We start from the raw sequence: 22,714 nt of genomic DNA, 5'->3' as shown, positions 1-22,714 counted from the left end.
TGCTTCTACGCATTAAACTACTGGAAAAAGTTTTCTTGAAAAAGGCATGTTAATTTCCGTATTTTACGTTTTAAATCAACCAAAAGTATTTTTTTGTTTTAATAATTTTACAAATCTTATAGTTTTTCTTCATCTGTAATTAACTGTAGTTTTAGTTTCACAGTTCGTAATAATAAACAACAAAGATATACTGTTAATTAGCTAAATCAATGAGAGGTGTGTTATTAGGTAAATGTAGAATTCAGTTTATCCATGTACACCACTATAAATAACAAATGTACTAATTGCTTGTCTGATTTCTTTTCTCAAGGTTAAACATTTTCTTCATCTTTCACTTCACAGGGAGAAAAAAAGGCTTCTCTATCTCTTTTTCCAGCCATACAAACTCTACTATAATGCTCATTATTGCATCTGCATGAGACAAAAGGAACAAACTGTTGCATATAAGTTTACAACTTCATGGAGTTAACCATTTTTTATATGGGATATGCGTTGTTTTTAATATTCATGTAAAGCTTAATTAGCATGTTGGTTGCGATTCATACTATATATTTATACTTGTATACATTCGAATCACATGCTTTTTTGAGTGCTAGATTGCTGTTAAAAAATCTTTTTTTATTTCCATTTTATTATTGCAACATGACTAATTTTTATATAAAGTTCAGTGGTGATGGTGCGTATATAAGAGGACTACATATAGTCCTTATTCGTTTTTTGTATATTGTCCGTATTTAATAGTCCTTATTATAATACATATTATAATAATGCATTTTAGTAATATTTACGAAGTCTCATTGATCCTGTGACACAATCATTTTCTCCTTGAACGTTACTTTTGCAATAAATTTCTAATGTTCCAGTTTCATCATAGAAGGGGAATGTTTTTCATACTGAATTATTTTTTATGGATATTTAGCGCTAGGATTTTGGTACGAAAAATATGAACTGAATTTTGTGCTCTAATTTTCCATTAAGTTGGACCAAAAATTCTGGGAAATCCTCTGGTTATTGAAAACTAATACATATAAAAGTAGAAGATAGTAGTTTCTCTAAATTGTTTTGAATTTCTTTTAAACGAATGTAAAATGCTTCTGCGATTAATATATTCCTAAGTGTAATGGTTAAGAATTGCTATAAAATTATAGCTCATAGGAAATGTAGAATCATAAAGCAATCAGATAACTACGAATTTTCTCATCTGTAATTGAATTTTCTGAGAATTCTTGAATCATGTTTTAGTATTGAGTCATCTATGATTGTTTCACTAATGACCTAGCTAACTACAGTGTTATCAAATGAGTCTTACAAAAATGCTTGATATTATGATGCTTAAAATCCTTTTAACAGTATAGATAATAGACATCTGATTAAATATTTGTGTAAGCTCTTTCTGATTTGTATATAAAAATATTTGCGCTATATTTATTTTATTGACAAATGTTTAGAAAGCAGACGTAAAAATCTGATTGACTTAAGGTCTTTACATTTATGACTTAAATGAATGTAGGTCTTTATACCGAAAATAGTGCTAGTTTAACTCCCTACAATTAAATTTAATATGAATTTATTGCTTATGTATGAATTTGCACTTTCAACGACACACACGTAATTTGAGTTTTTGATTTTTCTCTAATCAAAGAACAAATCTCATCAAAGAACAAATAAATTCAGCAATTTTATTGAACAAGATTTCTAATTTTTCTACAATATTAATTTATTACCAATTATGTATAGAGCTTAACTGCAGAGAGAAGACTAGAAATTTTACCCTTTTGTTTGCTCACTTACCTGCTGTAAAAATATCTGAAAGTGGCATTCGAGGGTAATTTGAAGTTTTTACTTAACATTTATATAATACACTTAAGCAAAATCAAGTAATGTTGTTCGATGTTATGCAAATTGTATTTCTTTCTTTGTACCGAGGAGCGGCGCAGACGCAAATTTGTTAGGTTTTTAAAGCTCGCGTTTAGAGCTTTGAGGTTGCTGTGAATTACTGGAGTTTCAACTAAGCAGAGGTTCTTCTGAGTTTGTGTTTGGTAAGCCGCCACTGAAGTCGGAGTTTGTGTGGTCTTCGCCGTTCCTCAATTAACTTACTGTTTGAAAGTCAATAAAGATGTTTCGGTCAACTTTATGACTCTGAGGTTTTTTGGGTTCTATACTGAAGTAATATTAAGTCAATTTACAGTCCACTATTTTTAAACAACGGAACGTACAAATGTGATATACATTATAGAAGATATAATTTTACCAAATAATTACAATATTATTTTTAAAAAATACTGGTGTAAATAATTTATTTTTCTTTCATGTCTTTATTTATTTATTTATTTATTTTGTATCAAATTACTAAACAAACTGCGTACTCTTGACCAATCTTACTATAAAAGGTGTGATTCCTGGACTAATTAACCAAAAAATTTTTTAAATCATTTAAAATATGAAAAAGGTTAGACAGGAGGCAGGCAGCTGAATATTCCCGTTTGAAAAGTAAAGAAAATATATATCTTTTCTCATTTTAGATCTTTCTTTCTTTCTTTTCTTTTTTTTTTTTTTTTCTACACGAGCCAACCTTTTCACATATAAAATAAATAAAGCTTTGAAAGCTGCAGATCTCAGTAAGTTCAATCTCAGTGCAGATTTCAAAAGCTCTCTTGATGCCCTTCAAGTTCCATAATAGACATAAAATTTCCTGTCAAAGGCATTTCTCGTGAATAAAAAATGCATTTTTATTTTAAGGAAATATATTTACTTTTTGTTTATTTGTATTTTTTCTATTGATTAGTTCTTAAATGTTAATGTTTTTTTAAAGAAATTGAAAGTTGATTAAAAAAATCGATATATCCATATGCTGAAAAAAATTTTCCCTATGCTATTCACATACTTATATAGTTTTTTATACTGAAATAAGTACTGAATACACACTGAAATAGTTTTTTACATTCATATACAGAAAAAGTCTTTCCTAGGGCTATTCATATATTAACTTGTTAGTTTTGAAAGACTTTTTTAAACTTTTTCTCTATATTAATTTCCAAATTTAAGCTGAAACTTCGTTTGTAACATTAAACCACCAACGTTTTATAAAAGAAGACTCCCATCATAAGTCATCTATTTTATGAAGCAATATAGAGAGACATAATATTTTGACTCTATATTTTAATTAAAAGTTGCCATTCTTAATATTATACTAATTTTATTCAACACACTGCTTTATAATCCACTCTTTTTACGATTTTTAAGTAATTATCAAAGTTACGTGTTATTGAATAATGAAAACTATTTATGGCACCCTTATAAAATTTAGCGTAGATATTTCAGCCTTGTTTAAAAATAATAGCTTAAGAATAAACAATAATTTTATTTTCCTTCATTTCGTTAAAAGGTGATATCATGTCAAAACTTTGCAAATCATGCACCATCTATTGATGCAGTTATAAAAATTAATTAAAAAGTAATAAATACTTCATTATATACATTTAAAAAATTAGGAGAGTGAGAAAACTGTAAACATAGTAGAAATTTCCGCCTAAGTTAGAACTAACATTTAATATTGTTTCAAAAATATTTGCGATTAAGCTATGCGTCGCAAACCTTAATATTGTGAGAATATATTTTTGTAACAAAAGACCGATGTTTATAGTGTTACCCATTACAGAAAGACATGAAACTCTCTAAATACCTTTCATATTTATCAAATTAAACTTCCATTTACATACCATTTTATATTTAACAAATGAAAAACTGCTGTTAGGAATTTTTAACGTTAAGTTTACATTATTGTCATATAATAAATTATTTTTAAAATTATGTTATATATCAGTACTGATCAAAAGTGAAAGGACTAGGGATTTAAAAGCAAATCTCTTACTCGGTTTTCAAATTTTCTTCCTTTTAAATATGCAGAGATACGTAATAAAATACCGTATTTTCTCAAAACATAATGATGTCATATATAAACAAGTTTTGTCTTTTAAAAATGTTTCAGAAAGACCAAAGGGGCTTGCATATAAGATGCGCCCGCGTATATAAATTTGATATATGAAAGTAAGTTACAAGAAAAGCCATTAAATGTCTAATATTATTATTTGAGATAAAATTAAGTAAATATATCTTCCATTGCTTTACGAGTTTAAAAAAAGAAAGAAGTACTCAGCTAGGATAAATAACATAAAAGGGAATTCCACGGGAAAAAAGTAACATGAAAGACGGTGTTATTTAAACCTGAATGAATTAATATGCGCCATTTTCTGTCCTGATAAATATTTTATGTAGGTTTGCAGTAATTAAGTCTTTTAATTAAGTTTTGTTTCATTAGCTTTTCGTTACATTATTAGTTTTTCGTGTGGAATTCGACCACCATTTAAGGTAATGTGGATTACCTCAAATAACAGGAAGTGAGAATAAATGAGCAACTGTCATTATTTCATAAAAAATTATCAATACGAAAATCTATTGCACATGGCATTGTTATTACGCACGGTGTTCGAAAAAAATGTCCCTGAAAAAATTATCCTAGAAAAAGTGTTCCAGTAAACATGTTTCCAGAAAAAAATAAATATTTCTGGAAACTGTATGTCTATTTTCTTATTTTTCCAAAATTTAAAGCAAATTATTTAGTATCATATCATAAATATCACCACAAGTTTATATAACTTTTAAAATAAATTAACATTTAACAGCCTTACATTTAATAAAATTTGTTATACACAGATGTACTAAATGTGAAATATTCTATAAAAGAGATTTAAATTTAATAGAATTAATCATGCGATTGTGTTATATGGATAATCAGATATAAATTTAAACTAAAGTTTTGGGAAAATGTGCAATATGTATATCAATCTAGAGGTTACGTCGATTACCTTTTAACCGTTTTCGTCGTAAAGGCCAAATAATATTCCTAATTCGTAAAGGCCAAATAATATTCCCAATTCGTAAAGCCGTATATCATACTCCTAATTAATAATAATCCGTAAAATCATATTCCCAGTTCGTAAAGCCGTAGATGCTGTTTCAAGGCCGTAGATGTTAGATATATCATCATTTAGTCTTTAAGGGGCTGTGTACAATTCTAAATTTCATTTTGTATAAATTATTTTTTAAGGATTACATTTTAATTTAGAATTAAGATAAATTAGATAATTAAGATTACATTTTAACTTAGAACTACTTGGTCCTGTTATTATGTAGATTTAATCATACAGGAACAGACGTTGTGAACACGAGAAACACAAAGAAAGACAGTCGTGTGGGCGTTTGTTGAGCAATCGGAAGCTTAAATACATTAAATCGTGAAAGCAAATTTTATAATGTTTGTGTGTATAGACCGGAAACCAAATTTTTTAAGTTATTTTGACAGATTAAAACATGTTTAGGAAAATCTGTACATTTCTGTTATTGGTCTGAAGAAGTATTTAATAATAAAGAAATAAATGAATATTGCACAGTTCTGAAAACACACTGCTTAAAACTTATATAATTAAAAAAAATATTTAATTTTGGAAAATCTTGTTCCTCAGATTCTAAATATTTTCCATTCTCAGCGACAAAGTTTAAATTTATGTTTTTATCATACGTATAATCGGGAAGTTTCACCTCTTTAATCGAACTACATGGATATGTCATTTTATTGGAAAAAAAATTAAAATGTTGTATTATTAATTATTCGTAATGCTGAAGTTTGGCCAAAAAAGAAAGAAAAAGAAAAAATGTCAATTAAATCTATATTTTAATATAATTCATTGATGAAATTATATATTAATTAAATAAATCTGTATGTATGAATACATGTATGCAAAAGAGGCAAAGTGCTTTATCAAAAACAATGAAGGAAGGGCGATCTAAACATGTTTGGTAAACTCTAAACTAAACTTTTCTGAGTTCTCTTTTTAAACTGCATGATAGCTGAAAAACAAAAAAAATACTAAGTTAAGAAATGCTATTTCTGTCTGTACGTGAAGCATCATCAGTATTGACCGCAATTTTCAGCTGTCTTTTATTAACCAAATAGCCTTAAGCTCCAAGAGGGGACAGATCCCCAGGAGTTAAGCTTGATTGAAACACCCACTCCCACGGTTAATTCTCCCCAATAGTAAAATTAGCTGTAACTCATTCCTTGCCCCCCCCCCTGAGTTCAGCTGCTTAGCTTGTTTTTCAGCTCAATACTCAGAACTAAAAGCTTCAGGCGTTAGTTTCCCGAAAATTTCCTAATTGCTTTCATCTTGCATACAGATTGCTACAGTTTCCAGCCAAACTCTGATTCTCACTTCTCTTTCGAAACAAATATATACTACTATAGATGAAAGAAAAATTTCATTTTGTGAATAAAATAACTGAATATAAAATGAGAAACTAAATCCTTTATTAAAAAATGAACTTTTGTAAAAAACTCATAAATCAATATTCTGAAAATTTTAAGTGCGGTGAAATATAGCATTTAGCTCTCTCCCTTAACCTTTTCAGTCCCAATGGGTTATATAAGTCCCAGCAGATGTTTAAAGAAGCCTAGAGGGAATTACACGCATCAGTTTACCACATAGTTAATGTCCCACTGGTAGTAGGCATCATTTCTAACATCCCCACTACAAAATTGTCGCGCGCCTCTTCTTATAGAGGCTTAGTTACAGACTGTCATTTTCTGTCAATGTCATTTGTGTCATTTTTGATAATTACCAAGAATACATAAAAAAAATCAAGTCAGTTGAAACAAACAAATAAATTGGGACTGAAAGGATTAAACAATTTAAGATGTTTTAAATTTTCAGTATTTAGTTATTCAGATTTCAAGCATCAAAATCATTTTCTTCAAACGCATTTCTTAAATGTATTTAACTCCTCAAAAAGAGTATTTTTTCTTTCATTTAAATATTTTATATTTTGACAAATTGTACATCTTTGTTTTTGATAATCTGCACTATATCACACGTAAAATTATAATTTTTGCTCATAAAAAATTCATAGATTCATGAGTCTATTTGAATTAATTATGCTTCTTACATCCAAAATCTGTGTAATATGAAGACGTATACTAATAGAGTTTTATAATATATTTTCAGTGGGAAATATGCACTAACATATAGCAAGCATTAAAATAATTGAGTCACAGGATCAGTAAGAAACCGTGGTTATTACCAAAATAAATAAGGACAATGTACAATGTAATCAAGACTACAAAAATGAATGAGTACAATATTTAAAATAAATAAGGACTATATACAACTTCTCACACTCCCACACCATCGCCACTATATAAAAATTAAACATATTGCAACAATTAAATGAACAAAAAGAGGGAGTCTGAGCAAACCAGTGCTCCAAAAAAGCAAGTGATTCGAATATATACAAGTATTAATATATAGTATGAATCACAATCAACATACTAATTAAGCCTTGCATGTATATTAAAGAGAACGCATATCAAAGTATAAGAAATGGCTAGCTCTATGAAGTATAAAGATGAAAAAGATATTTCTGTTTGATTTAAAACGAAAACTATGGAAAACATGCCTTCTTTAAAAATATCTTTTTCCAAAATGTGTTAGAGACTTTTAGTTGAATGCGTAGAACTTTCATTTTATTGAAAAAATATTCTTTCTGATTATTTTAATTAAAAAATCATGCACGAAGCGAACTCGGATTTTAAAATTTAGTTATGCTTGATATTCAAAATCATACGTTTATAAAACATTTAAAATAATACATAAAAAATTTACATTTTCTTATTCCAAATAATCTGTCATTTAAGTACAAAAAATTGAACTTGAAACGTTTCAATCACTGAAAATAAAAGTCAATGTAAAATACGTGCAGTTTTTATCCTTGAATAAAATTTAAGGGAAATTTGATTTTGTTTTTCACGGAAGAAAAACATTAAAATTGTTTTAGGAAGTTGGTCACTCTAAGTTCAATATGTAACTACGAAATTTTCGAATAAAATGTATATGAAAAATTAAATAAAATGCTTTTAAAAGCTTAATAAAACATATCTAAATCTATTTTTTTTTAACCAATAACCGGCCCTCAGCCAACTTCGGCTTGGCCACTACTAAGAAGTGATGCCCCTTTATTATGGAGGCACCAAATAGGTGGGCCACCTTTGTCTCCTATGAAGGGACGGACAGTTACAACCATGCCTTCTCCAAGATTCGAGCCCGGGGCTTTTGGTATTGCAGGCCGGCTCCCCAAACCACCTGGATCCCCATACCGTCTGGGCGGCCTAAATCTAAAAGTAAATGTAGGCAATCCAATTTAAAGTGACCACTCAAAATTCCATATCTTTTTAATCTTGTGTATGTGGTGAAATTGCGTAATGATTAAAACCTATGTTTATTATTCTCAAGAACATTGTTCATCTTAGGGAGATAGTCACCAAGAGGGTTCACTGCAAGTATACATTATTTCTTTAAAAAGGGGGAAAAAAAAAAAAAAAAAAAAAAAGCTGTGTGAATATTTTTGTGATTTTCCTGAAGTATAATATGCATATGAACTAGTTCCTGAGAATGTACTCCACAAAGGAATCCCACCCCTTAAGCAGATAGCCATAGTGTGCTTTGGCATAATCTAATAAATCCAAACGCTACTGAAATATTATATAGCTGACTTTCATCATAACTAGCAAATCGACATTTAAGTAACTGACTGCAAGCTGTGCATGAAAACTTTAATGTCACTTTAAGAATAAAGTGAAACAAAACAAGAAATAATTTTCATTATAAGAATATTAGATTAAAACAAAAGTGAAGAATATAATCTCATAATTAAGTTAGCAATTTTCTCATATTTAAGGTCATGCAGTTACTTTCCTTTTTCTAATCTTTCTTATATTATACTTTTCATGAAAAATTACCAGTAAAAACTTTATAAAAAAGGATTTATTACTGACCTTTGTTAGTTAACTATGTCGGTTTAAAATTCTATTAAGTGCTATAAGTTGCATTAATTTTCTATGCTTAAGTTTCTTTCTTGCTTTACCAGCAAAAATTTATTAGTGAATAAAAAATATGAAAGTAAAAATTATTCTTCTTTCCATCTTGTCGCCCACAAATCATCATGAGAATACCCATTTACAATTATTAAAGCTTGAAAAAAGTGTGTCTGCGATGTTATGGTCATGCGATGATTTGTAGATACTTTATTTTTTACCACGATATTTTCGACCGCGATGATTTTAAACTGCGAAGTTTTTGAACCGCTTTATTTTCGACGACGATATTTTGTACTACGATGTTTTAGAACTGCGATGTTTTCTCTTTGCGACGTTTTCTCCCACGATGTTTTGTAGCACGACGTTTTCGCCTTGCGTTGTTTTCTCCGCGACGTTTTCGTCCGCGGTGTTTTTGCCGCGATGTTTTCGGCTGTAACCTAAAATCTTTAGTATTAGTTATTATATTTCGTATCTAAATCAGTATGGATGTTTTAGAGATTATTAAAACTAAAAGGAAAAAGCCTTTAGCCCTTTACAAAGGTTATCAATATCGAATTCGGAATAAAAATAAGGAAAATGTAGTTTATTGGATTTGCATAAATGAAAAAACTAAAAGCTGAAAAGGCTCAATTAAGACCAAGGAAGAAGTTGTTTTAGAAGAAAAAATTCATTTATGTCAACCAGATACAGCATATTGTTTAGTAAAAAAAAACAAATATTTGTAGCAAAAATGAGAGCGAAAGAAGAAAATGTTCCACTTTCTCAAATTTACAATGAAGAAGTTGGAAAACTATACAATCAAGGCTTTGACATATTAACCAATATCCCGCAGTTTTCAAGTGTTAAAACAGCTCTATACAAATCGAGGCAAAGTGCCGAAGGATATGATCGAGAAGCTACATGTATGAAAGATTTAGAAATTCCTAACGAATTATTAGCAATGGATGATAAGTTTAATTTCTTGTTGTTCGATGATCTAAAAGATAGCCGAATTTTGGTATTTTCAAGTAGGAAGGAGAGGGAAGCAATGAAAAGCGGCAAAACTTTCTTTATGGATGGAACTTTTAAAAGTTGCTCAAAGCTTTTCTCTCAAATTTATACTATCCATATTGATATTGGAAGTACCTCTAACGAGATTAATGTTGTTCCTGTGTTGGTTTGCTTACTTCCCGATAAGCGAAAGCAGACTTATGAGAGATTACTTCGTTTAATTAAAAATCATATTTCTAATTGGGATCCTAAAGAAATTGTGATGGATTTTGAAATTGAAGTTATAATTTCGCTGAAAAATATTTTTCCTTCCTTAAATATAAGAGGTTCCAATTTCCACTTACAAGACTTGGGACTTGTTAACGAATATAGGCATAATGAAGAAATTAGAACCCATCTCAGAATGTGCGCGTCCCTTGCATACATACCCGCGGAATGTGTCGATGATGGTTGGCTGTGCATACAAGAAAGTTCGCCTCTTAATGCAAGATTAGAGGCATTTTATGATTACTTAGTTGAGCAGTGGCTTGAAAATGACGTCGTAACTATACAGATGTGGAATTGCAATGAAAAATTGCACAGGACAAATAATATTGTTGAAGGATGGCGTCATAAATTAAACTCTGTTATTAAGAAAATCCATCTTAAAACTCTAGAACTGATAAAATTTTTGAAAAACGAAGTTAAAAAAAGTGATTATTTTATAGATCATCGTTATGTAAATTTAGAAGGGAAAAGAAGCAAGTGAGGTCAAAAAAGAGGAAAGAATCCAAAGTATTATGCAAGAATTTTACTCATCACAAAATATAAGAAAGTGCTTATTATCTCTTTCTTATCTACTAAAATTCGATTAAAACATATGAAAATTTTCTCTAAAAATAACTTAATAATATTTTTTTTTAAAAAAAAGGAAAGTGACTATCATCACACAACTTTTAAACACGCCAGTATTTTTACTGCCAGTCCTAAGCCTGGAAAAGTGTGAAGGAAAGTTGAATTTTCTCTGTTATTTAATTGATAATTTTAGTTATAAGGTATTTTCTGCCTCCTTTCCGCATGCCTTCGTGATTAATTGGAAGCATACTCGGGCGTGTATTCGAGAGGTCCAGGGTTCGAGACTCGGGGAGGGCACTGCATATTTTTCACGTTTGCTGCATTGATTAAACTTAGTAACGTCACACTGTAATAAAATTTATTAAATTTTCTAATTGTAGCATGTATTTTAAGGGATTATCAGAGATTTCGAAAGCACGAATTTTAAGGGATTATCACAATATCGCAATATTCGACGAATACTGAATTCTCCACTTTTTAAATATTCATCGTCAGACTTACTCTTCAGTTACAACTGCTGAACCAGTGTTTCCGAAGTTTTTAATATTGCCACCATACGAATAAATTAAATTGCGAATCGCATTTACAGTTGGAATTGAAAGTGACTCACAAAGTACAGTTTCTCTTAGAAAAGAAGCTAGATGAATAGGAGATTTAGAAAAAGAGCATTTTAAAATGAAATAATATGAAATAAGTTGATAATAATTAGCAATTTCATTATATACAAATACAGATGTGTATATAAAAATAAATGATTTAAAATATACTCTTTAACTATTTATATATACTGTCAATAATTACTAACAAGTATATACACATAATTAATTATTTTAAATTAGTAGGATAAATATATACAATCACTGCTGAATCGTGCGCTATGCTTTTGTAATTTCTGAATTAAATCTTTGAAACTAACAAATTTACCTTTGACAATTAATAAATTTATCAATGGTTTCTATTAATGTATTTGGATATTCCGATGAATGCAAGCAAAGCAAGTCCATTCAATCGAGATTCAGATGCTATATTTCTGAATTATGACTTTGACAATTTACAGCTAGGAAAAAAAAAAGCTCCTGTTGGCTAGGACAAAGCTTTCTCAAAAGCTGCCTTGATATTCGAGGTATATTTTCTTCTCATCTGCCTTTCTTTTCGCAACGAATATATATTCTGAGATTTTATTATAATTCACTTTCATGCAGAATTTCGGAAGAATACCTAAATTTTACTTTAGGAAACGATCTTTTAGTTCATTGCCAAAATCATCGCAGAGTTTGAACATCTCTTCCCTTTTAAATACAGTACTACTTTATTTATGCAAAGATATACAAAAACTCAGACTTCGTAAATATCTTTCGATTATTTCTTTTAAAAATTCTTTTTTTTAATCTAAAAAATGTTTGCTTTCCTGCATTGCGGAAAAGGCTAGTGCCCAGTCGGCCCCCATTATGGAACCCCTTTGGAAGGGGGTAATGAAGATTGATGATTTCGCGCAAACAGGAACGTTTTTGACAACCGCGTAAACAGGAATCGCGCAAACAGGAAGACACCGTTGGCAAGAGCCTTGAGCACCATACAGGGGACAGCCATGGACCTTATAAGAAATAAACTAACCCAAATGAATTTTCTCCCTCGTCTGAGACGTTCCCGGCTGTCACCTTGATCACATCCGGAGGAGTAGGGACGACTTGCAGAAATATAACAGTGGTTGCCTATTGCAGCGTGTATAATTGTCAAGAAAAAGCTGGTTGTAGCGCCTCATTTCACAAATTAGAATTTCTCCATATTTTTATTTTTCAAATTGAGATTGATTTTTAAAAATTTAGCATATTTATCAAGCATAATTAACGTTCCAAATAATTATAAAGCTATTGCCTGCTTTCAGGGCTGGATCATTTTTTTAGCTTTTCCTATGCTGTAAGGATATTTGTAACTACTTCTTTTAGAAAATATTTTAAATCTGAACTAATAGAAAATTTCAAACAAGCAATTTTCTCTTGCAATTTTTATGCTTTTTATTGGTGTAAATAAGTAAAAAATACTAAAATATTTAAAAACGAATTTTTGAAAGTTTTGTTTAAAATTCTCAATTGGGCTGCTTTTTTAAAATTATAGATGAATATTATAACACAATTTCTATAAAGGAATTTTATTTCAATTATATTTCATAATACATCATAGTGATAAACACTTTTGACACCTTAATAACTTTTATACATTTAATTCTAATATTAAAATTGTATTTAACCGTAATAATTAATTTTGCTAATTAATACACTGATTATTTTTTAAATTAATTTTTAGTTTTGCGTAAGATTTTTTTTTTATTTACTGTTAATTTAATTTATTAGCCCAAAGGGGCGGTAACCTAGAAAGGCTGTTAGTTTCGAAACGGCATTTTGCGCTGTTTTACTATAAATGTCCGTGTCTCCTTGCAAATTATTGTTACCAAATATTATCGCCCTGTATTATATTTAAATAAATTAAATAATGAAGAATCTGCATGAATACATGTATGTTTCTCATACTGTCAGTGTTAAAGTAAACCAGATCGTCCCTACTCTTTCTTGCCGACATGTCGGTGACGCGCGCTCCGCCCACTGGGTTAGTCTATATCTTATAAGGTCCATGGAGACAGCATGGCTATCCTCAATTCTGCCCCCCCCCCAATTTTGTGCTGCTTTGAATTCCCCCGTGTACACCTCTTCCTTTACCACCAACCTTTCGAGAGCACTTTTCGCTCGCCACATATTTGGAGTACCCCATGCAGTACAGACAGTATACTTTTACAAACATCTATTCGGTATTCGAACGGAGTCTTTCGGTACGACAGTCAGCGTCGCTAACCACTATCTCAGTTGTGCGGCATGACATACTTATTACCTATGATATACATATATTTGCATATATACTTTCAATGAAAGTTGAAATTTTGTTATAATCTTAGGAAAACATTGCAGAATATATTCAAATATTACTAATATTACAGCAAACTTAACATTCATTAAATTATAACTTGCTAAGTTGTAGTTTCATTTACAGAATAAAAACAAACTATTCCACTGCACTTCTATACATTACCCCACATTCAATCCAATTTGAAAACAATATATCTTTTAGAATTTGCGATAGAATGTCTTCCGCTTTGGAGATAGAAATGATTATTCAGTACAGTGTTGCCAAGGCTCGCTTTGAAATCGTTGAGTGTGTTAATCAAATATTCGTAAATGTTTCATAAAATATGAAAGAAATAATAAATAATAATTCATAATTCGGCCTTTGACGTGCCAATGTTCGGGTGGAGGCTTGTGTTATTCACTATTTGATGGCTCTAGATACAGTCGTTCTTCACAATGCTAGAAACATGCATAAATTTATGCAAACTCTTTATTATTTAAATAAAGAGTTATCAATTTGAAAAGTCATGAAACGCATTTAAGTGTTTCGAAGCAAAATGCCATTTTGAGACTAATAAGTAATATCCCATTTTGCACTAAGGTTCCTTTTTAGCTTTAAAAAAAAAAAAAAAAAAAAAAAAAATTATGATTTTACATTACGTCCTAAGAGGAGTTTCTTTAACATTTTGCATGCTACCGTTATTTATTAAATATCATGTTCTTCGCACTTAAACCCTAAACTTCAATTCAATGGCAATATCATAAAATTAAAAGGAGTATATCTTTAGAATTTCGAATACACAGTCTCGCGCGCTGGAGATAAATGTAATTTTTTTTTTCGGTACAGTGTTGCCATTGCTCGCTTTGATATAGTTGAGTTTGTTAATGAAAAATTCGTTAAAATATTACAAAATATGAAATCGATAATAAAATAAATTCGAAATTCCAGATTAGGGCTTCAAGATGCCCAATTTTGGTGGAGGATTACGTTATTCAGAATTGGATGGCTTTAGGTTGGATTAGAGAACGACTCGGTCCCCCTTGCCAATGAAGACCATATGTCCAATGTAGGTTACCTCAATCATAAAGCTTGTTAATAAATAAGGAACATAAAGAATAAAACACAAACATACAAAGCAGTAGTACAAACAAGACAAATTGGCTAGCAGGAGCAATACAAAGCATCAGATTCAACTTTTATCTGGTAGACTTCATATTAAACCAATAAGATCTACCAAAGATCAACACTCCGCCCGTTTAAAAGATTTTTAAAATCAAAATTAAAAAGTTTAGAATCTTAAAATCAAATTAGCACAATTTCAATTACAATAAAACATATAAAATGCATAATATTCAACCAAAATAACTTACTTACAAAGCTTATTCTGTAATACTATCAAAACATACTCCTATGTTATCTGCAATTTTCAAAATTATATATTATACAAACATAAGATCAATCACACAAAAGTAAAAACAAAAGATCAGAACAATTTCAGATCTCAATACCACAGATATTTCTATTAGAATTTAAATAATTCATAAATGGCAATTCCCTTAAGTTTGGCAATTCCCTTAAGTTTCACAAGATCCACCCTATCTACATTACGCTTTAAATCCGTAGGACAAATCGATTCAAACAACTTGCAGTCATACAAATAACGTTCCGAGTCGCCATAAACTTTATAATGATTGCATACAGTCCAATCTTTCAAGATAAGCGGGGAAACGGCCATGTCCGGTAATGAATTGATTTAAATGAATATCATTGTATATATTCATTTTCAAGGGAGTTTCAATATTTCGAATTAAACCTTGATTTTGTTCAGACCGTTCCCACCACACCCTTTATTGATCAGTATAGTAAGATTTCACGGTAAGTAACATTTAATAATTGCAAACGTTTTGAACCCGAAGTTTCAAAAAATGGAACATCCTTGCTTAAAGCGGCATATTTAGCTAGGCAGTCTGCCCGTTCATTACCAAACCATCCTACGTGTGATTTGACACAGTGAATACTAATACAAAAATGTTTCTGCAGGGATTTCATAATATCTTTAATATTTAAAACCTGATAATTTTCTGTAATAGGAGCAGCCAGTAACGTAAAGAGTCATAAACAATCAAAATAAATATCTATTTAGGTTCTGCACTTTAATTTTTCTTTAATCCATTGCTTGTAGTAAAACGCTGCATTCTGATTGAAAAACGGAATTATACTTATTAAGTTTAAAACCTCTACTATCAATTTCGACTCCAAAATAAAAAATAAAGAAGACGGCACCATACTTTTCATCAATTCGCCAATTTTTTCAAACATATGTTTGGTAACAAGGATGTCATTATATAAAATAAAATCATTTCTCAGGGTTCTTAGAAGAAACTTATCTAAATAAAACTTATAAAATATAGACAGGGGGAAAATGCCAGATAAAACCAAAAGCTTGTCTGAAGGAATTGTTCTGAAGCACCGTGTAAACAGCAGGCCCCAGCTATCAAGTTTCATCCTCAGGCGCTGCAGCTCCTCTGCCCTGGAACCCATGGCTCCCAATGCCATAGATAATTATTGGTAAAATAACATTTTCATAAATCCTCTTCATGATCGAGGATTTCATATGTAAGGTTTCTGCGGAAAAAGCTCTACGATACCGTTGTTGGCTATAGGCACAGTTGTTTTATCGCAATGCTACAAACATGCAAAAGTTATCTTAATTAAATGCACTATTTGTATTACTTTTAGACACTGTACATTTATTTAAAGACTGGTAAAACGTTGCTTAGTATCTAAAATATATCCGTTGCGCTAACATGTAAGATAAATATAATTAAGTTACTGTAAATGTAATTCAATTCTTCAGTCTGAAGTAAATAAAATGTATGGACATGGATTAATCCTGAAATGAACATTAAATTTTGAAAAAAAAAAAAGATTCTGTAGCTTAAACGGAATGTGTGAGGGAAAAATTTATAGACATTAATGACTAAAAGATTTTTATTTCAAGTTCGACTCTATAAATCTGCGATTGGTGAAAACAACAGAATAAAAGTCGCGGTGACCAGATTTAAATTAACCTTTGCCCTCATTCCGAAACATTTGGATTGAAAGGTTTTTCGAAGAGCAGAATTCGTCAATCTCATACACCCCTTTCTCTATCCCCAAATTTTTGAAGACTTATTGCTTTACAGCTTCACAAACTGAGATCTAGACACCAGATTTGCTAAGCGCAGAAACTTTCAGATTGTACTTATGTTCTTAAAATTCCTTGGAAAACTGCAGGTTCTATTAGCTGTATCACAAACTGTGGCAACACAGTGAGATTGCTTCGACAATCATGCTAGTTCAATAAACGTGTCTTTATGTAACAAGGAGAGCAACAATTTGCAACTGCTTAATATATAATATAGCTTTTATTCTAATACTTATTTCTTATAGGAATTAATTTAAGCTAAATGAATCTAAAAAGTTCATCTCCGGAATACATGGCAATGTAAAAAACAGGGAATCTTTATTTTTAGCAAGCATGTGGGTAGTTAGGTTTAGAGCTTCCACATGGTTTCAGGAAGAACCGCGCGATGAATACTCAGGAATGTTCCTTCCAGCCAAGCTTTAACGTAACAAGGTCAGATGTGCATGAGTATTAGAAAGGCAGATGCAGCAAACAAAATAGATTTGACCACGTTTTGCATGAAAGGGATTATTTATAAGTTAATCAAAATGTATATTCCCAGCGAAATCATTTTGCTAATTGTCGTTAGACAAGGAGATAAAATTCTTGTCACCCACTTGTATTGTCCCACAGGAGTCAATACTAGGCCCGGTTCTTTACATAAATTTCGTAAACGATTTTACCAATTTATTGAAGATCACAACATGTTACTTGCATGCTCTGGCGATGATACGGCAGTTCTGCCAAAATCCAGTAAACCAAATTATACAGTCAAGAGACTACAAAATAAGATAACTGTCATCGAAAATTGATGAGGGCATGGAAGACTAAGCCCAATCCGAATAAAACTTAAGTCTTGTTTATAATGAATTCCAAGAAACTTGAAAAAAACAAGAAATCATATCAACCTTTTCGGCTCTCAAATTATTTTTATCTCCGCAGCGATATACCTTGGATTCACCCTAAATAGCTCCATCAAGTGGAAATCATATTATACGGATAAAAGGCAAAAACCTAAATATTATCGTCAAGGTTAACGAAATCCTCGCAAGTACTGCCGGCAATAACCTTACCAAGAAAATGAGAATCTACACTTCTATCAATAGCCCAATATTCACTTACGCCTCACCTGCATGGGAATATGCTACCTAAAAAGGAACTAAGCCACTAAAAATTATCCAAAATAAGTTCCTGTGAATTATCACTGTGGGCATCTTACTTCATTCGCAACATTTCTCTTTATCGTGATCTCTGACTTCAAATCGTAGGTGAATGCCTCAGAAAAAAAAAAAAAAAAAATAACGAACACTTTGCAGTGCCAACAAGCTGCCCTTTGCGAAAATTTTTACTTGAAAATACGAAACTTTTGTTTCTGGAGATAACGTTCGCCTCGTGGAAAAGAGTTTTTGACGACTTATCATGGAAAAGATGTTCTTTGATGACTTTGATTGTTAATAGTTTTCGTTGTATTTTAATCCAGAAATAAATGTTTTATGCCTTAAATTTCGCAGTCCTGATTTCCATGATTATCTGTGATATTACAGTATATCGCTTTTTCTATCTCCCTTTTCGAAAATGCCACATACTAAAATTATCAAAATTGAGTCTGAAGAAAACGTCAGAATATGAGACTTTATTAAAAGCTGTTGAAATATCAACAGCGTCCAGAAGCAGAAAATTCTTCATTCGGAATGTTCTCTTATTTTTCGTTTTAAATTCATTTTAAGAGATTGTCCTTTCAGTACCTCAGTAATGATAGACGATTAGCAGCATTATCCGGTATAATTAAAGAAATGCTACATTATTTAAGATATTTAGAATGGGATTTTTCTGTTCTGGAAACATATTTTCCCTTTCTTTCGTTCAAAAGCATTTCACACTAGAATACACTTTTGGTTGGCGATTTTTTAGAGCTATAAAATTTCCTTTTGCAAAATATGTTACATTTCTAAAATATATTTTTACATTCTTTAAGCGAATGAACATGTTTCATGCCAATTTATTACATCAAAATTTCAACCTTGAAGCTAATTTTTTTAACACAATTGCTACAATGTAAATTTATTACTGGAGTAAAGAAAGATTGAAAAGAAAATTAAAGTTTATTTCTCTAGTTTTGTGGTAATTGATGAAAGCATAAACTGTGCACTTTTCGTAACACGAGAAATAGCCAAATTTTAAAAATTGATGCAGATGAAAACACAATATAAATGCTTTTGTTTTTCAGCTCCTATTTTTAACTTTTAAATATGTTACAACTTGATGTAAAGGATTTTGTGAAAGCTCTGTTCTTATGCGAATGGTCAAGCTCCGCCCAAAGAAGAGGTTTATATTATGCGCATTCAAATATGACCCGTTCAGAGTTTAATAGCAATTTTCAAGTAAATTTAGATTTATTTATTCTACCGTTTATGAGCAAAAATTCTATGGTATCCGTGAAACAAAATATTGCTATTTAAGAAGAAATTAAGTCAAAATTCAGAGTTCTTTTTAAAAAATACCATTTTGATGATAGTAAAAGGTATTTCTACCACTTCCCTAGCGTCCCTTCGTGGTATAACGGTAGCACCCTGGGCCGGTATTCCAGAGGTCCGTGGTTCGATTCCCGGCGAAGGCGGTTGCATATTTTTCATCTTTTCTGCTTCCAATTAACCTAATGACTCTACAAGTGGCGCCCGAACTAAAAGGGTTGTGGAATGTGATTCTCCGCACCCAGGATTTGGAGACTATTCCCCTAAACCCCTAGTCGCTCTTTAAGAAGGGGAGTATATGAGGTATTTCTTTCATGCTTCCAATTATCCTAATGACCCTACAATAGTAACAGTTTAAAATAATATTACTTTAATTTAAAGAATTGAAAATATCATAACAGCTTGCCTTTTTTCGCATCTTTATAAGTATTCTTGTTTCCGTTCCAAAGTGCAATTATTACCAGTTTCTATTACGCAAGATTTAAAGTTTTATCATTTGCTGCACTATACGACAAGGGTGGCCAATTTCATAACAATAAGAACCGCATGTTAGTATTTAGAGACTTTCAAGGGCTGTTACCATATTTATTTCCTAAAAACCGCAATATTATATTTACATTTTTTTAAGTAAAAGGAAAGAAAATACATGTTGATAAAAAGAATCGTTGTAGTAATTTAATATTGAATTCCATGTTTTTCAATGTGATTACCTTCATTGTTGTTTTTATGAAGCCACATTAATTGTTATCTAAGAATTTAAACCATATTAATTATTTAAGAATAATAACTTTTATATTTCTCTTCTCTATGTACAAGAACTCTTGGACGTAATTATAGTAGGATGAACTAAACATTCGTCTTCCAGATAGAAACCAAGCTTTTCTTTTGTTTTCCCTTCCCTTCAAATTTTAACTGTTTACTGAGTTTCGCAGAATTAAATTAAATTCGAAAGAATAAATCGTAGTGGTTTTTATGGATGCCAAAACGTAAAAGACTTTTTATCTGACTGAAGATTGAACCTCTGCCCTAATTTAAAAAAAATAAACTCAGTGATTTTTCTTAAATTTTTAATTAGTACGCAGTCCTTTGAAAACAATAAACGATGTAAAATTGGACAGTATACGGTAAGCATAAATTGCTATTCGATAGAGTTTTTTGTTTGCTTGTTTGTTTACTTCGAAATAGCAAAGCGCACGAAGACTATCTCCCTAATGGAGGGATATCTACGTGCAGGAGTTTCTGAGAAAAAATTCGCTTGTATATCCGCTATTCGAGAAAGGAAATAGTTTAAAAATAGCTCGTCAAAATTTTAACGATTTTAAATAAAAGTTAGCAATTTGGGTTTTCCCATATAGACAACCAAAGATCAATACACCGAGATCAAACCTAATCCTAAATAACTGATTTAATTCTTTAGATTCGAAAGGAAATACCAGTTATATTTTTTTTAAGAATCTGTTATCTAAATACTTAGATTTTGGGAACCTTTAAAAGAATTCAATGTGCCAATACTCAAATCTTAGAATTTTTTTTTATGATTCGAATCCTAACCTAAGAAACTGCTGAACGTTTTAACTCAAAACATTGGAAATATTAGTTTAACTAACGATTAGTAAAACTTTTGATTAAAAAAACGAATCGTGCTATTGCAATTTCAGTTACACCTGAATCAATTAAATCATCTTCTGAAGGCCCTGAATGCCTCACTGTTTCAACACTGCATCCAAACATATCTGCCAAAATTTTTAAGTAATCAATGAGCTACTCTTTCTAGAAAATTTTCGAAGCTAACTCTAGAATTTTTCGATAATTTTGGACACACATAACCTACTACCAATAGGTCTTGGATGTTTCTAAAGACTTGATGCGAACATAACTCCAGTTATCTACCACCGCGCTGTTCAGCCATGGTTGCTGAATTTTGAATTGTTACTTGAGATCTGAAGTGGTTCTCATATATGTTTATTAAATTATGCTGAAAATATGAAATATATGGATCATGTAGTTGACTGACTAAATTGCGTGTTTTTCATAAACATGGATGTATTTTCTTAAATGTATTTCCAAACTTGTTTTTCATTATGAGTAAATTTCAAATTTTGCTCTGTTTAAGATATTTTAATGTTAAGTAGAAGTTTTTCTTTCTTCTCATTTGGAGGAAGAGAGAGAGAGATTTAGAAATCTTTAAAGTTTTAAATTCAAATTCATGGTAACTCAGAATTTTTCCTATCTTTACTTTTTTTCTTTGCAAACTAGAAACTGTACATTTCCCTAATACTCATCACAAAGATTTGAGATACATCGTCAGTATATCGCAATGTCAATACATTTAAAAAGTAATGCTGAAGCTAACAAGAGTGCAAAGTGGGGGATACAACTGGAATGAAATTTACTTCCCAGTATCAAATACGCGACAAAAACTCCAAATAGGATAATAAAAATGGAGCTTCGTTGAACTAAATACTACTATAATTAAATAGCGCAATAGATGAGAAGATCATATATGCAAAGAAAGACTTACATCGGTATTCCTGACGAAACTTTCTTCAAAAGATAAATTTTGAATATATATTTGAAATAACCTTTTGAAGAACAGTATTTTGAATTGAGTTTTTTTTTTATCTTGATGGACATATTCCGATATACACTCATGTGCAAAATTAAGAGAATTTGTAAATTATGTCGCATTTCTGAAAAACTAATGGACAGGTTTTAATGAAATTTGGTATGAATATACAACTGTAACAGAGAAAGAGATTAGTCATTTAATGTGTATTTGATCACTAAAACTGATAATGCAGGGATATCCGAAATCCCCATTATAATAGCAAACTTAAAATGTATATAATATGTAGTGTGATCCCTTTTTACAGCGAGATAAGTCGTGCAGAGTAACGGCATACTGGACAGGAAACAGTTGAGGAGTCTCTGTGGTAGTCCTTCCTGCAGCAAAGCAGTTTTCCACTCAGGGGTGATTCTCGGAAGGGGATAGCGAGATCAAATTGCTCTAATAACAGCGCCCAGATATTCTCTATAGGGTTCAGGTAAGATCTCTCTGGTCAATCCTAGGGGCAAATATACTTGTCTTCCAGGTAATCTCTGGTAGACCAACTGAACTCTATGTGGATGAGAGTTGTCGTCCATTAACAGGAAACCAGTACAAACTGCGCCTCTGAAAAAGTTGAATATAGTACTCTAAGATCTCCTATCTATACTTCAATACAGTCAAGGGGCTTACCTTGCCTACCGCATAGCAGTCAGGGAGTCAGTTAGCAAACACAAGCAGGGTGAGCGGCCGTCCAAAATAATACCCTCCCCAAACATTAGACCTGCATCGGAATGATACTTTTGTCCTGATGACAGAAGAATGACATCCTGCTCCAAGCTCTCTCCAGATATAGGTACGACAAGAATCAAAGTCCAGGTTGA

At 31.0% G+C, this 22,714-nt stretch overlaps 1 protein-coding gene across 1 annotated transcript in view; it reads right to left on the bottom strand.

The window, feature by feature from the left end:
• Positions 1 to 22,714, bottom strand: part of LOC118202951 (nose resistant to fluoxetine protein 6-like) — a 186,466-nt gene that overhangs the window by 146,154 nt on the left and 17,598 nt on the right. The gene's annotated exons all lie outside the window — the stretch shown is intronic.

Source organism: Stegodyphus dumicola, chromosome 9, assembly GCF_044657685.1.
Source record: "Stegodyphus dumicola isolate Sdum_Otavi_A_Nest chromosome 9, ASM4465768v1".
NCBI classification, from domain to species: Eukaryota; Metazoa; Arthropoda; class Arachnida; order Araneae; family Eresidae; genus Stegodyphus; species Stegodyphus dumicola.
The sequence above is the reverse complement of the archived record's forward strand: the minus strand, read 5'-3'. Positions and strand labels throughout refer to the sequence as shown.